The sequence below is a fragment of the Ursus americanus genome, chromosome 4 (assembly GCF_024610735.1).
Source record: "Ursus americanus isolate L20-20 chromosome 4, mUrsAme1.1.p, whole genome shotgun sequence".
Classification (NCBI taxonomy): domain Eukaryota; kingdom Metazoa; phylum Chordata; class Mammalia; order Carnivora; family Ursidae; genus Ursus; species Ursus americanus.
Window position 1 is genome coordinate 12,641,594 of NC_142130.1, and position 18,955 is coordinate 12,660,548.

Sequence of the window (18,955 nt, forward strand, 5' to 3'; positions counted from 1 at the left end):
CTTAAATCTCTAACCAACTTTAACTTTTTTCCAAATAGGTAAGTTTAATTTAAAAGGAGTCTGAAGTTGTTAGGGACAAACATAAATTAGAAAGTATATATACTTTCTATAGGTATATATCTATATATCTATCCTATTTGGTATGTGGTTTATTGAATGTTTGTGACGGCCCTTTCAGACTCACATATTTACAAATGACTTTGTGTACCTTACTACATATGTACTAATGTCATAGAATTTAATCTTCTGTAGAAGGTCAAGCCAAAGTGCTAGCAGTTTTGTGTTGAAATGAACGATAACAATTAAAGCTTTAAAGAAATTTGTAAAGGTCTAGTAACAAAAACTCAGCAGATGAAGTTAAAGCAAAGGGACTACTTTTGAATGCCATGTCTAGGGTTGATGTCTATTATTAGATGGTATGTTTAAAAGAATTTTAGTGTTTTTGATTCATCTTTTCTGCACTCATATCATTTAGCAAATTAATGGACATATGTCATGGTTTTTGTAAAAAAAAAAAAGGCCATTGGGTGTCATGATTCAGTTTGTGTTTGGACATCCATGGCTTTCATTAAAATACATTTATTATCATGAATAAATATTACCATGTTTTCCAAGTTGTGTTGACTATTTTTAAACTCAGAAATAATTTCTTCTCTGTGTGACACACAAAAACATTTCCAAGATAAACGTTCCTTTCCAGCTTCTTTGTATTGCCCACGCATGTGCTGACAGTTCCGATTTGATGGAAACAATGACAGTTTCTGGTCTGTTCACCTCTGGTGAATGCAGGGAAAGCATCTGGAGAGTCAATATCAGGAACTTGGGCACACTTATTGCACAGCTTGTCAGAAGAGAGAGAGGAAAGAGGGAGGAGAAAAGGGAAGGAGTGAGGAAATGAGGGAGGAAGAAAAAGGAAGAAAAACATCTCAGTTTTAAAGTAATGACTTTTTGCCTCCAAATGGTTCTTTTGTAGAGATGTGTAGCAGCTTATAAAAAAAGAGAGCAGAGATTTAAATAAATCTCTTTAAACCATAATCCATTCTCCTTGGAGAATAAGATTAATAATATTTAGGATGAGACAGTGAATTTAATCCTTGATCCAGGCCTTGCTCAAACTGAGTCCCTGAAAACAAACAAAAATAAAATCTAGAGTGATAGATTTCTAGTCTTGTTCTATTTAATCAGTAATGATCTCAGTAGGGAGGACTGAGTGAAGTATGGGCGTCGTTCATCTGTACATAGCCCTAGGTAAGAATACAGTTAAACAAATAAAATAAGACATCAAAGAATTTCCCAAAATATAGCCTAAAGATCACTATTTCCAAGTTGTCACTGTTTTGCAGATCTCTGTGGCCACCTATAGCCATCAGTACCAAATAAACAGTTTAAGACAACATTCAAAGAGTTGCACATTCCACAAAAGGATTTAGATGTTTTATACGGTTTGATGTTGTTCTGCATGATTACATTTTTTACTACATTTTTACATTTCCTTACAGGTTACAGAATGTTATTTCTGAGTTCAAAAAAAGTCCCAAATATATTCTATAAATGTTTATATGAGAACAGTATTTTCTGATGGAGTGCCATAATTTGAAGTACTTCCTACTGTCCCAATTCTGGAGAGTTTCTTTGAATAGCCCCTTAAAATATTTCTCTCTCTTTCCTGAAAATATTCAGCCTCATTCTTGATGTTGACTTCTCCTGTATCAGAGGACACCTTTCCACCACCTCCTGCAGCTTCTCTTTGCATCCCCTCTCCCACTGGTCTTTATGCCTTCTTCTCCAAGAAGGTAGAAATTGTGGAGAATGTGTCCAGGTAATCTTAATAAGTGGTGCCTTAGGAATTGGCTCCCTCTGTTCCTCAGGCAGGTTAGAAACCAGCGAACATCACTCAAGCAATGAGAAGAAGTAGTCATTCATTTATTCAGCCAATGGTGTTCACCATGGGCCAACATGCTGAGTGTTAAACACAATGGGCTGAATATTTAACACTTACCAATAAAATACAACTATTGCCATGCTTGGAATAGGTTTAAGCACTTAAACTATTCAGGTTTCCTTCTGTACTATCCAGTGTACCAACTTATTACACAATCCTTTGTTTAATCTATTTTATATGCCTCAAAATAGTAAACACAAAACAGTACTTGCTGAGTTCACAGCACTATTAGTTCAATTCTATTGACCAGTCCACCAATAAATGCAGGTGTATGGCAGTCCTTCCTAATAATACACATAGCCATATCTGAAGCCACACTGTACTATGCCAAAATAAATCAAACATGAAATATCCAGCTTAAATTTCATCTGATCCAGCCACTTAACTGATTCCTTAATCCTCTACCACAGACCCAATATGTGGCTGTAAACTTTATTACTGCACACCATTGGTCTAGAATTCTAAAACAGGTGGCTACTTTTGAGACCATCTGGAATTTCTTCCTTCTATTCACCTATCATTCTATCTTTCCTTTTGAAAGTCATAAAGTCTCCATCTCATGACTTCCTTTCAAATATTTGAAGACAACTATGATATCTTCCATAAGTCATTTTCCTCTCAAAGAAAAATTCCCATTTCTAATACAAAATACCTTAGCCTTCACCATTCTGATCATTGTGTTTTGTTTTTTTTAGTCTCTCAAGCCTATATTTCTTAAGATGTGTGATATATAGAATTGCATATAATAAATGCTTCAGGTATCGGCTGATCCCTAACTAACAGAGTACTGCTAACAACTTCCTCATTGTAGACACTGTATTCTTGTATCATTACTTACGGTAATGTTATCTTCTTTGGTGGCCATAGCACACTAGTAATTCAGATTGAGACCTCGTCCCTATTAAAACTCCTTAAAATTTCTACATGTACTGCTGTTAAGCAAATTATGCCTTCATCCTGTCCTTGATCATTTGCATGTTATTTCATCTTCAGGATATTGGACACTATTAAATTCCAACTTCATTAGATTCATCACATTTTTCCAGCCTATGAAATCTTTCTATCCATCGTAGAGTAATGAAATCCAATAAAGTGGTAGACATACTTTTTTATCTTCATCCAAATAATTACAAAAGATACTATGCAGAATCAGGTTGAGGACAAAGTTGGGGACTAACAGTAATGGAAATAGTATGTATAAAAAATCAACAGCTGACATTTCCTGAGCACTTACTATGGCCTAGATTCTGTATCATACCCCACAGTAAATCACCACATACCACCCTCAAAAGTTTATCAGTACTTTTGGATGCACATATTAAGGACCTTTTATTATATGTGAGTTACTGAGCTACCAACGATAGAAAAGTGACAGCTTTTGTTCTTTTATTACTAGCAAGCAACTGATTAATTCTTCACTTTGTCTATACACATAGCACAAGAGACATTATCAGATAAATTTGAAGAACCTGTTTTCTTTCATTTAAAATATTTTAATGATGTAATAGTCATCCTAAGTAAGAAAATCAGGATAATTACTTTAGACCTTCTATTTAGAGGTTTCTGAGTTACTAGTGCTTATTAAATGAAAGAAATTATGGGGAAAAAATGTGGTTCTGCTACTGTATTTTCCCCAATTCTCACACCAATCACCTGTCATAATTAAGACGCTGGTGTAGGCCAGTCACTGCAGTCTTCAAATGGGATTGTTAAAGTAATACACACACAAGGTTAAAAAAATCCAGATATGGTCAAATATTTTACAGTGAAAAGTAAACATCCTTCTCACAACAGATCCCAGTTTCTTAGTCCCCTTCCCCAGAGACATTGACAGTCACTAATTTGTATATCTATTTCTACAAATACTCCATCCATATACAAAGATGTGCAAATGTGTATTGTCTACCTATATATGTGGGGATCATTACAAGTATTCTTTATGAAATTCATCTGGACATGTTCCATGAAAGCACACTATATGTCTGCTTTATGAGAATACTGAAGTAAATAAAAATAAGTCTCAAATTGATCCTTAAATCCAAAGCTATTCTAAATCAAAATTGCCACAGAGTATGTTTGTGTGTGTGTTTGTGTTTAGACCTTAAATGGGTAAAGGTCAAAATGGCCAAAATAATTTGAAGCAAAAGAATAAGGAGCAACTTCTTCACCTACCGTATTTCAAGAGTTATTATTAAGCTACTGTAATTAAAACTGTATAGTATCAATTCAAGAAACAAGTGAAGAATAACAGTAAACTCATAAACAGATTTATAAAAAAGGAGCAATTTAGTGTATGCCAAACATTACAAATCAAGAGGAAAGGATAAATTCTTCAGCTATCTATATGGGGGAAATGCTCTCTATGTCACAGTACACACAAAAATTAATCCTACATAAATTACAGCTATAAACGTGAAAAGTAAATTTTAAATGTTTTAGAACAGCACATAGGAAAATATTGCCATGTCCTTGAAATGGGAAAGAATTTCTTAAACAAGACATAAAGTCATATAAACCATAAAAGAAAGAATGAGAATTGAAATGAAAATCTTAATAAATTAAATAATAAGATTTTTAAAATGACACATACTAAAAGTAAATATTTATATTACATGTAAGCAATGAAAAATTAACTAGTGACTTGGATAGAAAACTTTTATAAATCAATAAGAAAAGACAATTCACAAGAAAAATGGGGCTGATTAAATATTGTGGATTGAAAACATATCTTTGTTTCTTCCCTCTCCCTAATCCTCACAAAAATATAAAGGGGATGGGAAAAAATACATAGGTCTATCAGAAGAAGAAGAATAGAAGAAGAGGTAAGGGCTAAGGAGTTCTAAAACATTTTTAGAAGATAAAAATTAAGTCAACTAAAAGATACTAAGGAAATAATACAACCTATTAATAATAACATAAATCGGAATTAGAAAAGTTAAGAGATGCTTTAACAGAATTCAGGGAAGAATTATAAATAAAAGAAAGAATGATTTCAAAAGTAAAGATTAAATTGAAAGAAATGTAAGACCAAAGAATGCCTTATGATGTTTTAAAAAATGTCTATAGTGAAATAGAAGGTAAAGAAGAGAAAATGTCCAAAAAAGAAAAAAGAAGGTAAAAGGAAAAAAATTCAAGAATATATGAGTAATAAAAAGATAGACAAAAAAGACTCAACATATGTATATATGGAGTCTTCAGAAAAGAAAACCAAAATGGGACAGAGCAAATACAATAAAAATCACAATTCAAGGAAACTTCCCAATGTAATAGAAAAAGATCTAAAATTACATTTCGAAAGCGTACACTCAGTATCTGAGAAAACATTTAAAATACCATTAAGACATATTCTAGGAAGATTATTGAATATCAAAGAAAAAATTACTTAGGCATTCACATCCAGGTAAAAAGACCAAGTCTCTTACGATGGAGACTCTCATTATACAATTAGATTATCATCAAACTTTTTGAAAACAATGTTTTATGCCAGAAGAAAATTGAGTAGCATGTGTAAGATGCTCAAGAAAAGAGAATGTGAGCCAATGATTTTTTATATTCAGCCATAAACTAACTTTCCTTAGAATACAAGTATGAAGGCCACAACAAGCTGTTATCAACATTGAAGAGCTCAGGTCGTATTGTTCCTATGAACACTTCCTGAGAAATTTAGCAGACAGTGACATTCAGACAAGCAGAAAGGTGACATTGATGTAAGGACTGGTGATGGGCATTTACTACACATTTGCTCAAAGAACTATGACTAAATGAGGTTGCAAGGTGGAAAGCACATTATACGCTGGCTATATGCTTTGACATTTAGACACAGTACAGCTATTTTAAAATGTGAGGAGAATAGGGAAATCATATGCATAAATTGTAATTGCCTACAGTCATCATATTGGTTTTGGTAATAGTGTTATTGCTACCCTGAGACTGTTACCCGTATAACAAGAATTACAGAAGATGAGGAATATTGTGATATGCTAATTCTGTCATCTCCACTGTCTTGAGAACCAGCAATTTTAATGTGGAAGAAAAGATATTCTGATGCAAGATAGAAGAGGTTAAGTTAAAACCCCATGGCTTGGATTTTAAAAAGGAAGTATTAGAATAAAACACTAAAGGGGCGCCTGGGTGGCACAGCTGTTGGGCGTCTGCCTTCGGCTCAGGGCGTGATCCCGGCGATCTGGGATTGAGCCCCACATCAGGCTCTTCTGCTATGAGCCTGCTTCTTCCTCTCCCACTCCCCCTGCTTGTGTTCCCTCTCTCGCTGGCTGTCTCTATCTCTGTCGAATAAATAAATAAAATCTTAAAAAAAAAAAAAAAGAATAAAACACTAAAAATACGCAAACAATAATCAAGCCAGTAGCAAAGATCATCTCCAGGGCTCAGACTGTGGTCTTGAAATCACCTTCCCTTCACCTGCGTGCATGTGCACACACACTCACACACACACACACATGCACATGCACAGTGAAAGAGAGACAGAGAACTGGGGAACAAACTATGCAAGATGAACCTGGAACATCTTGTCAAAGACTTCTATGGATGTATAAAAAAGACTCAGAAGCCAACTTGCAGATCTCACTATCTAAAGATGGGACAGTTTGAGCATCAATAAGGATAATTTCTATTAACTGAAATAAATCAAGTTAAAATTCATAATTTAGTAATTGATAAAAAGAAAATTCTTCTATCACAGAGGATAACTGGAATTCTTAACGCATTGTTTTGGTAACTGAAAAATAAAAGTAAGCACGTAAGAATTTGTCCTACGATTCCTCTATGAACTACATAACTAAGTGGCCAAAGAGTGGATGAAGGGAATTTCCTCTTTATAGAAGTTATTTCAGCTCATAAAAGAAGGAATCATTGTATTAGAATTTCTCCCTTTTGTCACTCCTAATAAATTAATGGATCTAACTATTGAGCATCAACAGCTGGTATCATCATAAAAAACAACCAGTTATTATATGCTTCCTGAGTCGAAATACTCAACACTGCCTCTGAAGAGGTCTTACACCCCAACATGAACTTGTATCTGATGAAGTTTGTAGGTCCAACTATCAGGAAATACATAGGACAAAAAAGCAGGTTAAAATAAAACTTGGGGATGAAATCAACAAAATTCATACTGCAGGAAACTTTACCAATTAAATTTCTTGGTTTCTTCAACAAATAAATTAAAAAAAAATATTGTGGTATAACTTGTAGATTAAAAGAAACCTATAAAAACTTTTAAAAAATAATACTGCTTAGGGAAGTACCTTTGGGTGACAAAATTATAAAGAAAAGCTAGGTGGGTAACAAGACCCCAAGATGATGATTATTTGTAGGAGAGGAAAGATGTGATTGAGATGGCGCCTATGGAAGACTTCGGGGTGACTTGCAAAGTTCTGTTTATTAATCTGGGTGTTCTTCTCCAGAGTATTTCTCTTATGATGATGTTTTAAAAACCAAACATTTATTTCATAAGTTTTTTCTGTACCAATGTTATATTTCACAATAAAGTGAAGAGGACTGTAATAAAAGAGATAATCCATAAAAATGTTTTGGACTTTAAAGATATGAGTTTATTAATTGAAAGGCCCTTCCATCTGCCTATTATAATGAATGTAAAAAGCACCCTATCAAGGCCTACCATCACGAAATGTCAGGACATCAGAAGAAAAGTTCGCACAGCTTCCACAGAGGAAAAAAAAAGGGGGATCTCAACACCAGCCCTGAAAGCTATAAGAATAGATGCCTTGAATAAAGGCCTTCACATTTTTTAGGGGAAATTCTGATCAACCTAGAATTTTATATCTAAACAAAATATGAGTGCAGTGCTATTAGTCCGAGGAGGAATGGATCCTGGAGAAAAATTCAAGGGAACACCCAGAATGTCTGATCAGGCAGCCAGAGAACAATCAGTCCAGCTTCAGAGTGTGACCCTGGGGACCCAGGTGGAGATGGCTCTAGAATTAAATGGAAGGTGATAGAGTATCTGACATGTTTCATCACGTGAAAAAAATGTGATTTGTATGGGTGTTACAATTCTTTTGCTGAATTTGGGAAAGATGTAAAAAAACTAAGCAACAAACAAAAAGACCATTGTAAATGGGAGAAAAAAAAATTACCATCAGCAATGGAATGTTATCCTTGAACATAATTGTGCACATGAATGGAAGTATGTTTAAGGAATAATTCTTACAAATAGAAAGATTGGAACAAAAGATGTTTTCTCCTTTTCTTGACTATTTCCCGATTTATTTTCAAAGATGTTATACAAATTTACACTCTCACCAATATTGTATTTGAGTGCCTGTTTCCCTATACTCCGCCAAAATTGTAATTATCACTTTTTTATCTTTCCATTTTAATATAAATGGAATGTCATTATTGTATTAATTTGCATTTTTAAATTGAGGTAAAGCATCTTTTCTTATGCTTATAAGCCATTGTATTTCTTTTTATATTAAATGTCTTCCTTTACTTTGTATATTTTTTCTATTTGTTTTTTATCTCTTCTTATGGAATTATAAGAGCTCTCTATAGATAAATAAAATCAGTACTTTTTGTCATGTGTGTTGCAAATAATTTTGCTCAATTTTTTGTTATTTTGTGCAGGGCAGAAATGCTTACATTTTATTATTTAAGTGTATCGGTGTTTCCTTCATGTTTTCTGGATTTGGTGTCTTGCTTGGAAAGATGTTCCCTATTCCAAAGTCTTAAATCTAATCATATTTTCTTCTGTATCGACAGCCTCATTGTTTATAGCTAAATCTTTGCTCCATCTGAAATTTATATTGTCATAACCGGTAAGGAGGAAGTTAGCTTTATTTTGTCCCAAGTAAGTCAGGATTTTAATACATTTCAAACCTGAATAAAATGGATGTACTTTATTGTAAAGATAAGAACTTTTTCTTTTCAGCCATTGAAGTCTACAAGACTGTAGAAGAGCGAGATTAACTAAACCACCAGCGGATCATTACTACCTCTGCCTGTCTTCTTACAAGCCTATGACTGAAACCTGCCCACCCCCTTAGTTTGTGACATCTTATTTCCAAATAGGAAGCTGCCAGAAAGTTTAAAATTATCCAGCCAGTGAAGGGAAAGTCCTCTGGCTTATGATCCCAGTCTGCTCATGTGTGCTCCATGGAACTTTAGGTTATAAAATATATTCATATCTAAAGACCCTATTTTCTAACTGCCACTCAATACTGAAATAGCTTAAAATAGCAAGTTGGCTGAGTCCTATAATCAGAAAATTAGATTGGAGTCAGGAAAGACCAACAACAACAAAAGTATACCTCCACCTGCTCCTGGATTGTCAGATCTTAACCAAATGCCTGGTAGATGCCATCATAGTACTGTCAGGAATTTCTACCAAGTACAGTATCTTAAACACACCAGTGGTTGTCTTGGCAACTTTTAAATATCTTTCTTGGTGGTGTTGGGTTTCTTCCCAAATTGTACAGCAATAGAGTAGACAGTCTTCTGATGCCTTTTTCTCCATTACTGAAAGAGATCTAATTTCACTCTGCCTAATTTCCTCATTCATTGCCCAAGACATCTGTTGCATCTCTGATTCTCTGGCCATCACTTTTTTTTTTTTTTTTTTAGGTTGAGTCTCAAGGCCCACACTTTGCTACATGACTTATTTCTATACTTTTTCACTCTAAGCATTAAAGAGCCTAAGCAAAGCTATTGAAGAAGAAGAAGAAGAAGAAGAAGAAGAAGAAGAAGAAGAAGAAGAAGAAGAAGAAGAAGAAAAAAAAAAAAAACCCTAAAAGGAAGTAACAAAGGGCTGCACATTAGAGTTGAAGAAAATTTAATGGAAACTACTTTTGTTCAAATTTCCATGAAGGCTTTTAACAAAGATGAATGAGCTCATGCCATGAAGCTGTGTATGTTTTAAAAAGTGATAAAAGGTTAATTGGGCACCAAGTGAGCAAGACTGTATATAGAGAAATCCTTTAGTTGATGGTCCAGGTACACTTAGCATCCATCTTATGTCGACATCAGGTTGCATTCTGCACAAAGTCTACACAGCGTTTTGGGAAACAAAACAAAGAAGCTTAGCAATGTGTGCACAGGTTCCAATAAAATATTTTGGGGAAGGGAAGGAGGAAAGAATTGGGCTGTCCAGCAGATGTTGACACGTGTTAAGGAGGGAGAACTATGAGTATCTTTTTCTCGGGGCTACCAAAAATTTTTTGAATAATAAGCTGATATACTTGTTTCTGGGGCTATAAAAACTACATGGGGAAACATTGGGAAAGACTGAGAGCTCTGATAATTAGAGCTACAGCTGAAGGAATCATTATTTACAGAGAAAAATCTTAAGAGGGAAGAAGCAATCATCAAGATAATAGTCATCAATAAGAGTTAATCTTGTCAATTTCCCCTTGAATTTTCCACAGTTAAATTCATTTTCCTGTATTAAGGGTGCCTGTGTGGCTCAGTCAGTTAAGCATCTGTCTTAGGCTCAGGACATGATCCCAGGGTCCTGGGATGGAGCCCCACGTCATGCTTCTCCCTCTCCCTCTGCTGTGTTCTCTCCCTCTCTGTCAAATAAATAAAATCTTAAAAAAATATATACCCGATGTTAAAATTACATTTTCTTTCCCTCTCCTAAATCAGAAAATCCTTTTCACCCAAAACCAAGAAATATCAAACTATAGGTTTATATACACCTGACATGAAGGGAACTATGCTCACCTATTAAGGAAATACGACATCCTGTCTTCGCTATGTAGACCAACAAAACAGAAAAGTGGAGAGGTGATTTGAGGCTCATGAGATTGTTTCTTTCTTATGAGGATTCAGCCTTAAATATCTTGCCCAAATCATCTAACCACTCTTCCAGACTTTAGGTAAAAAGACTCATCAAGTTGCATTTACCAGCTAAGGTGACTTCATTGCAAAGGCTACCTTCTACCTACATTTGTCTATATTCGCCTCTATGATAAAAAACGTCTCATGGCAAATCCTGAGTTTCCTAAGTTCCTCCCTCACTTCTGCCCTCCATGACTCCAACCTTTATTTTTCTATTTGCAACCTCTCTTTTTCTATTTGTTTTGTCCTTTCTCTTTGGATGCACCACCTTGTGTTTCTCACCCTGGCTTTACTCGCAAGTATTTTTTCATCACTTCTCTATAGCAATACATTCATAGAGACCTCTTGTGGTAAAACCCCTTCGTAATAAACCAGGTTTCTAGGGATCTAGGCATCTTCTTTCATATAGCTCTATCACATACGTATTCTCTTATTAATCCTCATTTCATAGTTTTGACCCTCAACTATTCTGATCTGGATGTTAAAACAGTCTCTTACCTAGTCTCCAAAATCTTGTATGACCCAGCTGCTGTTTACATCAATAGGCTTCCTCATCCTCTTCCCATAAATCCTGGACTCCTACCACAAAGAATTTTCAGAAGTTCCTCAAATGCATTGTGCTCTTGGCCTCTCTGCCCTTTGTCTCTCTGCACAGACTCCTCCATCTTCCCTCTCTTTTCTTGGCCAACCCAAAGTCATCCCTCAGGACGTAGCTTAGATGGCATCTCCTCTGGGTAGCTCTCTCTGGTCTTTGTGACTTCTAGGCTAGGTAAAAACTGGACACTCTGTTTCATCTCTGCCACAACATAAATCACACTTTACTGTAATTGTCTGCTTCTCTGTTTCCTTCCCAAGGCTACAAACTCCTTGAAGTCATGGACTGTCTTATTTGCAGTTGTATTCTCTGTGCTTACAGCCCAGTTCTGATTTGGGGACAAAAATAGCAATGCACAGTCCCTGAAAAAGTCTTGACTTTTCTACCTCCATGATTTTGCACATGTTGGGTTTTTTGTTTTGTTTTGTTTTTGTTTTTGTTTGTCTGAATTTCTTCCCTACAAATTTATCATCCCTCCAGCCCTATGTACCTGCCTTGGTCTATGTAATCCTGCTTATTCTTACAGGTCAGATTGAGGTGTTCTCTCCTTCATAAGCATTAGCCTAATAAGACCCACTAAAACTGATCTGATCTATATTCTACCTATGTAATATGAATCACACACTGCTTTGTGATGTACTCAATATCTGTTTTTTTTCTCCCCAAATAGACGGATTAAAAATAGGGACTGTGTCTTAAAATATTTGTATTTTAAGATATTTGTATCATCTATCACAGGGTTTTGCAGTCATGCTTAATATATATTGAATGAATTATTATGAAATAATTTCCCAAAGCTATAAACTTTACTGTGTTTTCTCCAGAAAATATTCAGTAATAATACTTTCTCCCTTGTAAATTTCTTAATCTTCCCATTCTAACAAAGAAGTATGTGATTTATTTCTACATATTTTCCTTACCAGACTGCAGCAAAAATCCTTGTAGAGACCTGGTGAGAGCAATAGAAGTGCGTGAATAATTCTGTTCAGTAGAAGTGAAATTGGAATTAGAATTCACATATCTTCGACTGATGTTTCAGACTAAAAGATCTCCAACAAGAACTTTTTTCTCCTCTACCTAAGAGTTAAGTGGAGCATGTGTCCCTTTTTATGTTTTCTCTCATCACCAACATGGCCAAAGCCCAACCACCCATCATTAGACACTCCAGCTCAAATCAGACATTATTTGAGAAGTCTTTCTTGCTTTCTCAGAGCTCAAAATATTTCCTTCCACCCCTGTATACACACGATACTATATATTTCTCTTATGATAGTCGTTTCTTTCAGCCTCATTTTTTTGTGAATATTTATGCCCACGTCTTATATCCTTTCTAAAGTGTGAGTTTCCAGAGAGCAGAATTTGTGCCTGATTTTGCTATTCCCTTTTGCCCATAGGAAAGTGTCTTGCATATACTTGTTGGTTTTATTGCTTATATTATCTGTCGAATGGCATATGACATACATATAAAGAGAATGTATAGGAATATAATATGTTTATATAGCACCTGTATTTATAACTTTGGAGTATAACTAATATCTGTATTAAGCCTATCTGCTCACCACTGTAAAAGTGAATTAGATTGATTGATTTTATTGGAGCCTAAAATGCTATACCAAACATATTTAGTGTCATTATTCTCCCTCCTAAAATGTAACAAGAGTCTCAAATAGAATTTAAATCATGTCTTAGATATCACTTCTTGCCAAGGCCTTCCCTGATCCCCAAGGATTTACTATGGCTTTTATTATAATTCCATAACAGCAATTATAGTATATTATAGCTGCTCACTCATTTAACTGCTTTGTCTTTGATGTTCTTGAGGGCAGGGGCTGTATCATCATACTGACGTTTGTGTTCACACTGCTTAGGAAGATAGCTGTGGTAGACAGAATAATGACTCTCCCAAAGATGGCCATGTCCTAATCCCCAGAAGCCATATATATGTTACCTAAAATGCCAAAAGTGATTTTACAGATGTGCTTAAGCCAAGAAATTTGAAATGGAGAGACTATCCTAGGTTATCCAGGTGGGACCTAAATGTAATCACAAGGGTCCTTATAAATGAAAGCAAGAGGCAGGAGAGTCAGTAAGAGAAGATAGGACAGCAGAGGACAAGTTGGAACAATGTAATTGGTAGCTTTGAAGCTAGAAGAGGAACACAAGTCAAGGAATTCAGGTGACCTCTAGAAGCCAGAAAAGTCAAAAAATGGAGCCCTCTCTCCCCCAGAGCCTCCAGAATGTACGTGGTTTTGCTTACCTCTTGATTTTAGCCCAGTAAGATCTTTTTGGACTTCTGACATCAAGAGGTATAAAATATAAAATGTACTGTTTAAAGCCACCAGGTATGTTGTAACATATTACGGCAATAATATGAAACTGATACAACAACCAACACATGGCAAGTGATTCATAAATATTTGTTCATTAAGAGAACCATAGGATATTTGCCCTAAAAAATATCAGAGAAGTAATGGATATTGGGAGCAATTGATGGCGGCCTTGAGGAAGAAGGGCAGGTAAAAGAAAAATTACCCATTACTAACCAAAGGTGGGCTTTAGAGAGAGGTACAGGTAAAAAACAAAACAAAACACAAAACAATAAAAATATCTCATTTTCTGGCTTAGGTAACTTAATGGACAATAAGAAATATATAAAGAAAGCTTATGTTCTTAGTTTTGAATATGTTTGTTATTAGAGTCACTAGGGAACAACCAGATGGAACTGTCCAGGAGACATTGGAAAATGTGGTCCAGGAAGTCAGGATATGTGATTTAACCGAACAACCTTGGGATATAAGAAAAATAGGAAACGAGGCTAGAAAAGCAGCATGATGTTTCTTAAATGCCAAGGGAAGCCAAACCCAACTTGTCAGAAGGAGGTTGGGATGGGCATTGAAGGGGTTTGAACTGGGAAGCGATATAATCAAAGGGATGCTTTAAGAAGATTAATCTGGAGAACTTATGTAAAAGAGATTGGTAGGAAGTGAGACTTAAGACAGAAATACCATTTATACTTTACAGACCACTTTCAAAGACAATATCTTATTGGATCCTCATAACATCTGGTGAGGCAAAGCATTATCAGAAGCTAACTTTTTTTATATCATCATAAATCACTTGTATTATATTGACAGTTATTTCAATCTACTTTTAAAGCTTTACATATAATTTGCAATGTGCTCAATTTCTTACTACTTTAGTGTATTAGGGCTTTTGATCAAATTTTTAGCCCCTAATATTCAGGAGCCATTTATCAATAGAAAATCAACAGAAATGAATGAAATTCACCCATACAAAATATTTCTATCCGTATATATGCCTAATCATCTTGAGGGGAAGAAGGGAGGACATTGTATTATTATTAGATAGAATAATAAAATGTTCCTATAAAATGAGTTGGATCAAGTACTTTCATCACAATTTACCATTGTTATGATACAGCCATATTAATCCAACGTTGTTAACAGAGAAAAAGCATTTGGATGAACCATTGCAAACCTTCTCTAGAAAGTCTCTGACATGGCACTTGGAGATTTCAATATTGACTCTAATATCCATCTGACAAGGCTTTAAAATCACAGAGCTTAAAAATCACATACCGTAATGAAAGAGTCTCTGGGGCTAAATTTAGGTGCCGTTAAATCACTGGGAATGATTTGGTCAGAACAGGAGAAAGATAACTGAGAGAGTGCCCAGGTCAATCAGGTTAGGAGCTCTGAATTTCTCACCATTACAATTCCCAATTCATTTCTCTTCATTTGATTTATAGAAAGCTACTCGGAAGCATTCAAATGAATAATTCAACACTTAGAGACATGAGAAACAATGTAGACCTATCTTCATAAAAATTAAAACAGGTTCTGAAGCTGATTTCACTGTGACACAAGCTCGCCCAAAAAGTTGACTTTTGACTCATTATTTGGCTCTCCTCCATCATTAATCCAGATAAAACCACCGTTTTTTGGACATGTTTACTGCTGGCAATACATATTTTTTTTCAAAATGCAAATATTAGAAATTATTTAGGGGATCTCAGTGTTTCAGCAACCCAAAAATGGTCAACACGGTCTCAAGCTTTACTGCTCAAAGAATGGCCCATGGACCAGTAGTATCAGCACTCATGGGTGCTTGCTAGAGAAGAAAAACCTGGAGAACTCCCAGGCACCTACTGAATGAGAATCTGCATTTTCACAAGATCCCCAAACAATTCATTTACACATTACAAACTTGAGAAGCTCTGATCTAAAGCACATACATTTCAGAAATTGCTTTTCATTGTATTTCCCTAAGTCCTCCCAGGAAACATTTTTATGACATTACAGCAATGTCAACCCTTCTAGGTTTCCTATTTCTTTTACTTCTTCTGATCACTTTCCATGGGACCATATAAATAGCCAATTATCTAAAAGGTTTTCTGACTCCTTGTACTGGAGCATAGTGGTTGTATGTGAGAATTAATTTTTTTTTTCATTATACTCACTTCTAGCTTGACCATACATATGCCGCATTTCCTTTTGTCCAACTTAATTTGTACAAATCTTAATAAGGAAAGAAGAGGGAGTGCAGCTAGCAGAAAGTATGTGTTGAGATGAGTGGAATGCTTTACAGCTCAATATCTATTTCTTGAGTTGGCCTTAAATGACAGGTTAGAAATGACTAGATAGAGAGGAGAAAGAATTGAAAAGAACTTGAATGATTTGTCATTTCAATCATGCCTCCTTGCCTGACCCAGTTTGCCTGAGTGGAACTGTGCAAACAATCCTGGAACATCTCTGCCACCATGAGTACGTAGCACCCTGGTTAAGTTTAAAAACGCATGAAATGAAGCATGCTACAATGAAATAGAGTGTTTTTCAGTTTGGTCTTTAAAGTTCCTCCTTAGCAATTTATACCTTCTCTCCAAAAGCTTAGAACAAATTTAAGTTCATGGCATTTATGTTCACCTTTTTCTTTTCTTTTTCTCTAATATTTCAGTGTGAATGGTGAACTTAAGGGTAGAAAAATCTAAAAACTTATATCTGAATTTTAAGGATATTATTATGGCATCATTAGTTCTTTACAAACACATGCATGCACTTCAAGAAAAAATAATAGAAAGTAATATTAGAAGAATTAAGTAGAAATATAATGAAACCAATTAAAGTAGTTCCTAAGTGACTGCTTAAAGATAATACTGGAACACTAACTAAATGATTTGAAAAATAAATGGACGTGAGTTAAGCCTATATTAAGTGCTATTGGTAGAACATAGGGCATTTTCATGTTTGATCAACAATTAAGTTGATAAGTACATCTTTATTGTGTTAATAGGCAGTGTTAATTACATTTAACTTTTAAATAATACTTCGCTGTTCAGAAAAAAATGACAATTTTATTAGTTTAATTATTTTTCAGTCTCTATTTTTTACTTCAGTAATTGTGTTTGTAAACCTGAGTCCAAGGTCTTTAACCATTGGCATAGTCCAATCCCTTTACTAGTAAGTGGTACAGACTCTGCATATGGCCCATATCATCTGCAAAAGGCAGACCATCTGGATGGAAAATAAAATTGACCTAAGAAAACCAGCTTAACTATCCCAAAGAGAACTTTTCTATTACTGAGGTCTAGGTCTTCCCCTAAACACCAGGAGGAATAGTGAGTATAGCTGTTCATTAGGAGAGAAACCCAGATTCAGGTCCTGCTAATGAGCTGGCAGGAGAAAAGTTAGATACTTGGAGGATTTCCCAAGTACACCTTGTCAAAACCGAGACTAAAACTTGGCTAACAGGATGCAGAATACGCACGTGCCTCACTGACAGCTCAAATGTGGGCACCCCATAAAAGATATCTCTTCCTTCCCCCAATGACCCATTCTGCCAGGAATCTTTTCCAAATCTCTCCACAAACCCATGGCATCACCCTCTATCTTTTCCCCTGTGTCTGGATGTCCATGTCCATGGCTCCGGGAACCTCAGCAAGATGTATAGCCCAAGTCAGCCAGGATCAATCAAGAAAACAGAGCCTTTGGGGCGCCTGGGTGGCACAGCGGTTAAGCGTCTGCCTTTGGCTCAGGTCGTGATCCCGGCGTTGTAGGATCGAGCCCCACATCAGGCTCCTCTGCTAGGAGCCTGCTTCTTCCTCTCCCACTCCCCCTGCTTGTGTTCCCTCTCTCGCTGGCTGTCTCTATCTCTGTCAAATAAATAAATAAAATCTTTTAAAAAAAAAAAAAAAGAAAACAGAGCCTTTGACAGGTAGTTCAAAAGGGACTTTAAATACAGGGATCGGTTACAAACATGTTGGAAGAGATGCAAAATCAAAAGAGGTGGTAAGAGAACCTTCAGGTTAGCAACAGCAGAAAACTACCATCACCCTTGAGTTGCAGGAATTAAAAAAAAAAAAAAGATTTTGGAATTATTAGAACCCAGGAGCCAGGGATGCCAATAGAAAATGAGACCACAGAAGGAAGAACTGAATGGTAAGCTAGTCCCACGAGAAGCAGCATGGCTAGTACCATAAATCTCTTCCAAGTCAGAGTACAAGGGAATAAAACTCTGGCAACTTGACTTCTCTGCCTTGCAATTGTCTGCCAATTCTCCCATTGGCCAAACCAATGGAAGCCAGCAGGGTCAAACCCTTGTGATACAAAGCAGAGCCAAAGAAGCCTGGAAATGGATGTGAGACCAAACACTGAATGGCTGTCATAATCTGCTTCCCGCCCAGAACCGGAGATCAGACAGGTTTTTTACAGCCCTCCCTCCAGGGGTCTTCAAGATCACATCTGCAATCCACATAAAAGAACACCCTGGAGTAATATGTTTCATGAGCCTCTCTCTGTATCCTTAAGTGACCGATTTTTCTCTCTAAGGAACAATTGAGATTTACTGCAGCGCTTAACTTGTGGCAGCTGCTGAAGGCTCTCACCTAATTCTGTCAGCCAGGAACCATGATCTAATCACAGGTGTAGAATCTACTCTCCTAATCTAGAACTCAGAACCCTTATCCCACAAGTGCCTCTGAAGTCCCTAATGCCATTGTGGTGGTTCGCTGTGGACCTGGAGATCTTCCAGTCCTTTCTCCAAATCATATTGCATTTAATGAGGATAATCATTTCTAGCTGCCATAATAAAGGTACACCAAATTCTCAGTCTCAGTGGCAGCCTAACATAATAAAGATTTATTTCTCTTTTGCACAAAGACTGATTTGGGTCAGGATCTCTCCTCCATCTTGAAGCAAAGTCATTTGGATCACATGGCCTCCAAGGCAACTCAGCCCTAAATTGCAGTTTGTGACAATCTATAATGAGATGACCACTAAGGACATTTACCAGCTTTGACATGAGGCAACATCAGTGACGAATGAAGCTTATGCAATTCTTGTACCTCAACCAAGAGAAAGAATAGAATAACAGAGCAGAGAAAGAGGACTTGCAGCCCATATCCCCTGGCACCAAGATTCAGAAACATCCAGCAGCATAATAGTCCAAACCTTGGTCGTGTAAGGCTAATTTCCTGTTGAAATTAATAATAACTCCCATTAATTTAGGTGTAGAGAGCATTTCAACTACTTAGCCCTATCACCCACCCACTGCCCAAGCTACTTAAGGGCCCAGTGCCTGCTCTG